Here is a 6,169-nt window from a genome sequence, read left to right on the forward strand (position 1 = left end):
AAGAATAAGTTGAAGGATTGGTGATGTTGAATTTAACGATTTAAAATTTAAATGCAATTTAATGCTAATCACAAGAATTAGCTAAGTAAATAATTACAGACAGCAGTGTTCTTCTTCTCTGAAGGTAATAGGGTAGTGGTAGGTCTATTTGCCCCCAACATCTCAGTTGTACTATTTTGTCTGTAATATTACATACTTCTCTTTGTTTACTAATTGTTAGTGAGTTAACGTAATTTATTGATTTATTTTGTCTGCTTGGGGGCAGCAGAACAAGCTGTAAACCCAGCATTGACATATTATCATCATATAAGGTTAAAGGGGCTATACATGACATTCAGAGTCTAGACCGAAATTGCTTGCACACGGCTTTCACCTGTGACGACATGGAAGGGGGGCTGAGCTGAAATTGCGGCAGCTAGCATTGCTAGCAGTGCTAACAGCACTAACAGCAACAGTGCTGACAGAGCTAACAGTGTTAGCTCACGGGGGTTAGCTCACGCTCACCGGGGCGACCTGGGGGGAACCGTAAGTTGTGCGTTAGCCTCAACAACAACGCCATCAAGCCACCGTGGGTCAGGATTCAAGGATGGCATTCTCAGCGATATGAGCACCGCTGTCCCACACACTTCCAGCCCAGGGAACGGTGAAGGCCAACAGTTTCAAAGCGTCGGACTCACATGAGCTTGCATGCCCTAAGATGTATGTGTGGCAGGAGGCTAGATTTGACTTCGTGGTACTCTAAACATATGACAGGATGTGTTAAGTTCTCATATAAAAAGGAATAATTCCCACATTTTCTGATCAACCATAACACCAACATTTATGGAAATGTTGGAGAAGCTTTAAAACTCAAATAATAGAAAATGATATGAGCTCCCACGCACATTTTTCTCCTTTCATTAGATGTCACGTCAGCCAGTGGTGAGTTGGAATCGTGGGTTGTTAATATATATTAACCTTTATTAAGCTTCCTACTTACCTTGTACCTTTTTTATCCTCCATATGGCACCATGCTTTATGTCATATTTGATGAAGTGCAGAAACAGCTGTGATTTTGCTCTGTGTTATTCAGCAGGAAGGCTGTTGTAGCTAATGATGATCAACTTTATTCATGCTGTTCACGTTATACATGGTGTAGGTTGCTGCTGCTACATTTGTTGAAGATTATATAAAGGAATAAGATCAAATATCAAGCACTCTTTAGAATATCATAACTGGTCTCAGCAATTGGATGATTTCGAAAAATGTGGGAGATTTTATTTGTAATCTTTAGTTGGATGTTGTTTATTAAAATGCTGTATTTGTATTTTCTGTACATTTAACTTAATACTTTTGTCTACATATACTGGCCTGTAGTTTTCCATGTGATGTAGCAGAGGTGTACCTAGACAATATCATGGAATCAGGCCAGCTTTTTATTACGAAGCACAACATTTTGAACATGTTAGTGAGCCTACATTTATACATACAGTAGATTCATGACCCTGTGCGGGCACCATCAGCCCTGTAACCTTTGAGGATTTCTCCACTTTCCTTATATGGCCTCTTGCACTGCATTCTTGTATGACCAATCCAACCAGGAAGTCATCAGGAAGCTGTCTGTGCTGACAGCGACAGGTTGCATTGTTTAGCATTTAAATAACTCCCTGTCCCTCTATCTCTAGAGGAGGAAAATTGCACTGCCAGGCGCATCTTAGCATCCTAGCATATCATGTTGTTTTCCAGGTTTGAGCTGTGCTTGGCTGACTGAGTCCAGGACAGCTGTGACTGAGGGCCATTCACTGCTCTGTCAGGGGTTGAGATGGAGGCACTGAACTGAGGCCAGCCATCCTGTGCTACTCCTACATGTCACCTTTTCTCTCTGTAATGGTTTCCTGTGTGGAAGACAGCTTGAAGTGAAAAGAAGAAGTTTTGTGTGTGTGTGTGTGTGTGTGTGTGTGTGTGTGTGTGTGTGTGTGTGTGTGCTTGTGTGTACACAGAAATACTGAAAAATTATCAGGTAAACAAAGAACATCAAGCCCTCGAGCGCAATCCCACAGAAACCTCAAGGTCTTACCATCAAATAGATTATGTAAGCTCCCTCGGGTGGATTACATAAGACACACTGAGTGTGACACTGTGTGACCCCCATCAGGAGAAGGAAAACAAGATCCTCCGTACCATAAAATGTTTTCACAAAATGTGTCATTTAAACCTAAAGTAGCTGGGTGTAAGAAATGTTGAAATGATCAGAAATGATTGAGTGTTTCAGACATTTCAATTCATGTGGTATTGCTTAGAATACATTACAAGTATTCAGAAGTATTCTAAGTACATACACGTTTTATATTGTCACTTCTTTTGAGCCACAGTGACGATCTTGATAAACACAAGTTAATCTCATGAGTCTCTCAATGAAATTTGTCACCACTTGTTGATTTGTCCACACAATCTTTAAATGATTCAATGTCCCTTCTGAGTCTGCATCTTCATAAGCATACCATTGTGAAGTAAAATCATATCCCACACAGAGAGAGGAGGCAGATTGAAGCAAAGTTGTGCCTGAACTACAACCCCTGTGGTGCCATGGCAACGAAGAAGTGAAAAGGGTGAGTTGTGAACAGGAACCAGGTGAAAGATTTCTTTTGTGGTTGCTATTGTAATATATTTCTCAGGGCACATTTACTTAATTGTTTTCTAGGCAACTTTGTTCATTCACTCCATGATTATTTTTCTTTAAATTCTTTCCCCTGGTTTAAAAGCAAAGCCACCTTACGTTACCTAAGGGGAAAATGTACTCCATAGAGAGAGAGAGAGAGAGAGAGAGAGAGAGAGAGAGAGAGAGATAGTACATTTTATAGTTTTTCTGTGACCTTGGGCTGTTCAATGTTGAACCAGAGGGGAAAAAGCTAATTTATGCAATTGATAGCCAAATGCCAGAGCTACAATGCAATGTGAGCAGTGAATGGGACACCAGCTTTGCAAACAGGAGAACTGATTTTTGTATACAATAAGTCGCTTTTAGATTATAAAACAAACCACCTCTGATAAGTGAAACAGAGTGTGCAGACACACAGCCAGTGGCAGCTCAGGTTGGTTACTTTTCATTTCAGGAAATGTATATGTGCTGTAGACACAACTAGCTGCAGACTCTGCACAAGCATAGGCAGCCCTTCAGATAAGGATGGAAGGGTTTCCTGTGTAATGACAACACTAGTCGAAGGGCACCCTGACTACTGAAGTCAACTGTACTGACATTTGTATTATCAACACTAAAAGGACAGGAATACCCATCTTATTTCACCATTGGCTCATATTTATTGTGTTATGGCTGTTATTGAGCTGTTTTCAAGGGGCCCAGTATTTCTAGTGGCACCCTAGATTAGGAATCACTTATGCTTCTGTAGTTTAAAATTGCCAAAGGGGTGTAAAACACCATCCTGCATAAGCTGGCACTCTATCCTTAAAGACTTGCATACATAAAAAGAAGCTTGTGTGCATAATTGAAAACTCCTGTCCATGTGTCTCAGTCTGTTACTTTTATTTTTTGGACTAGTAGTAATTCAAAATACAGTGAAATATGTTCTGTTATTAGCATCTTTAAAAATACATATACATATATCACATATGCGACCCTGACAGTTCTGTCTCTCTCTACGTGGGATCTTTTGTCCTCTTCACCTTCTCAATAATTCAATGGAAAGAGGAGACGTCAGCTCTGGTATAATTACTGTGTGAGGGTGCCAAGCTTCTCTGTCAAGGACAAGATGGGACCAAGCTTTAAAGTACTGGAGAGGGCTAAAAGACGCAGCAACAATGTGTACCATGGCGCTGTTGATGACAAAACTTCAGCTGCCGGGAGATGATGAAACTGCAGGTAATTTGTGTTTTAACCTTTTTTGTTTTTCAGTAAGAACTCAACTCAGTGCCTAATCATTGCAAAGAATATATCTATTTCATGTGACAGCCCTCCTGCTATAGCAGGGCCTGCTGTGTTTCCTTCTCTGTGCTGTCTTGCAGGTTCATGGGCGGAGCCAAATCAGCGCAACTGGGAGCCCCTGGCCAGTCTCCCAGGAGTTGTTAAGATTTGTCTTTCGACCCGCTCAGTCTACATCCTCTGGCACCATGTTTCTGTTTGGTTGGCTTCGCCCTGGTTAATAGCTAGGTTTACACTTCACAACACTTTGCATTCATCATTCACTCATCCATCTGCTGCCACTCCTCGTTACTTCATTTAATTATGATTTTCTTATATATGTAGTAAATAAATGTTAAACGTTTTAGTTGCAAACTGTGTATGTCTTGTTGTTTGTCATGGCTGTGTGAGCCAGGTCATGACAATTATCTATTTTACACATGAAAAAAAACAATTGATATTTTAATGTGTGTCTTGGGTTAAAGTGTTGTTCTGCAAGTTCTCAGCGCTCAGGAAGCAACACAATTCATAACTGTTAGGTAGGGTGACCGTCCCCAGTTTCGGTGACCTGTCCCCGGAAATGTCCCCGGTTTTCACTGTGACTGAAAGAAAGAAAACATTGACCAAACGTATAGTCGCGCACCCTACACACGCAGGCTCAAGACAGCCAGAGCAGGCGCTGCTCAGAGATGTTTTAGAAGTCTGGTGGGTTTAGCGAACGCAATTTTGCAGACTTTTTATTTTTTTTATTAAAATAAAAAGTCCTATATATAAAAAAGTTATTTTTTATTGTTTAAAAAAAGGATCTTACTCTTTAACAGAAAGGTCGACCTCCTTAGAAATCCTTTCTATAATGTTGTCAGACACACAATATTAATCTGAGCATGTCAGTGGCAAAACGAGCACTTTTATGAATGTAAATACAAGCTGGACAATTGTCCTATTACATTGTAGCTTGTTTCGCCGTTGCCGACTGCAGTGATCTCGTTTAATACTGGACCAATGTCAAAGGAAAATATTTCCTCAATAGTTTTAATTGTATCTGATACTCAATGAGCTGTTGCAGAAACAAGCCCAGCGTGAAGCAATAAAGCAAAATCTGTCAGATAAATGTAGTGCAGTAAACATTACAACATTTCCCTCTGAGGTGTAGTGGAGTACAAGTATGAAGTAGCAGCAGGGGTGATTCTAGGATCAGACCTTTAGGGGGCTCAGCCCGTAATGAGAATGTGACACGGATATAGTGCATGCAAAAGTGTTAATCTGCGCCATGAAATTATTACCAACTTCTTCACAACCGCACTCCTGCTCTCCCTCTGACAGATAGAGACTCAGCCAAAGGCATGAGTCTGGCACAACCACCTCAACCAGAATCTAAGCTTTCCAATGATATTAGCGCCAGTTGCTGTGACAAATGGTTTGCGAGAAAGTTAACATTGAACTTACATGAAAGCACATATTTGCATTCTGCATAAATCTCTGCACACCCATTACTCTCTGTGAAATATCTCACAAACTCTTCACTCACCACATGCATTGGTACAACAAGCAGTTCCCAGGTAATCCGGTTTTGAAATTGCAACAACATTTCTACATGGTCTCCAACTGTGGGCCAAAATTATAATGTATTCTCATGTAAACTATTTATGTCAGCACATACATTTTTGTAAATTTCTTAGCCACTGTATCCCACCATAATGGTTATGTTGTATGTATATTATATTGCCAGATTCCAGACAATCCCACTTACTTATATATATCCCACTTACAAATATGAATATATATTTCTACTGGTATGCTTCCTAGTGACATTAATGCAAAAAGAACTATTCCACCTGTGTGTGCATGGTTATAATTCTGAAGTGCAAAATAGTTCAGGCTACAGCACAAATATTTCCATCCATAGATAAGAATAATCAAGTCTAACCTCTGAATTTCTTTTCAAAGTGCACCAGACTGATGCATTTAAACGTTAAAATAAACAAAGTTTTCTTACAGGGGAGCATGCCCATGGACCCCCCCCCCTAGGGGGGCTTGTGCCCCAGTGCAGCTCTAGGTCTAATGATGCCCCTGAGGCAGTGTCCCCGTTTTACGTTTTACATAGATAAAAACATTACCTGTTTTGGAGGTATTTACGCTTCTGAGCTGAAAATGTCCCCGGATTTTGTCTCACAAATCTGGTCACCTTACTGTTAGGCAGAGACGTGTGTTAGATCTGATTTCAGCTCTGGGCCCAGCTGAGATGACAGACCCTGTTAATATAACACCAGCTAA

The 6,169-nt window shown here is 40.5% G+C and overlaps 1 long non-coding RNA gene across 1 annotated transcript; it reads left to right on the forward strand.

Annotated features, from left to right (window-relative positions):
• Positions 1-3,613: 3,613 nt before the first annotated feature.
• Positions 3,614-4,270, forward strand: LOC118495278. Its single transcript, XR_004897629.1, has 2 exons — positions 3,614-3,856; positions 4,000-4,270. It is a non-coding gene; the product is annotated as an uncharacterized LOC118495278 (long non-coding RNA).
• Positions 4,271-6,169: the final 1,899 nt, after the last annotated feature.

Source organism: Sander lucioperca, chromosome 6 (genome assembly GCF_008315115.2).
Source record: "Sander lucioperca isolate FBNREF2018 chromosome 6, SLUC_FBN_1.2, whole genome shotgun sequence".
NCBI lineage: Eukaryota > Metazoa > Chordata > Actinopteri > Perciformes > Percidae > Sander > Sander lucioperca.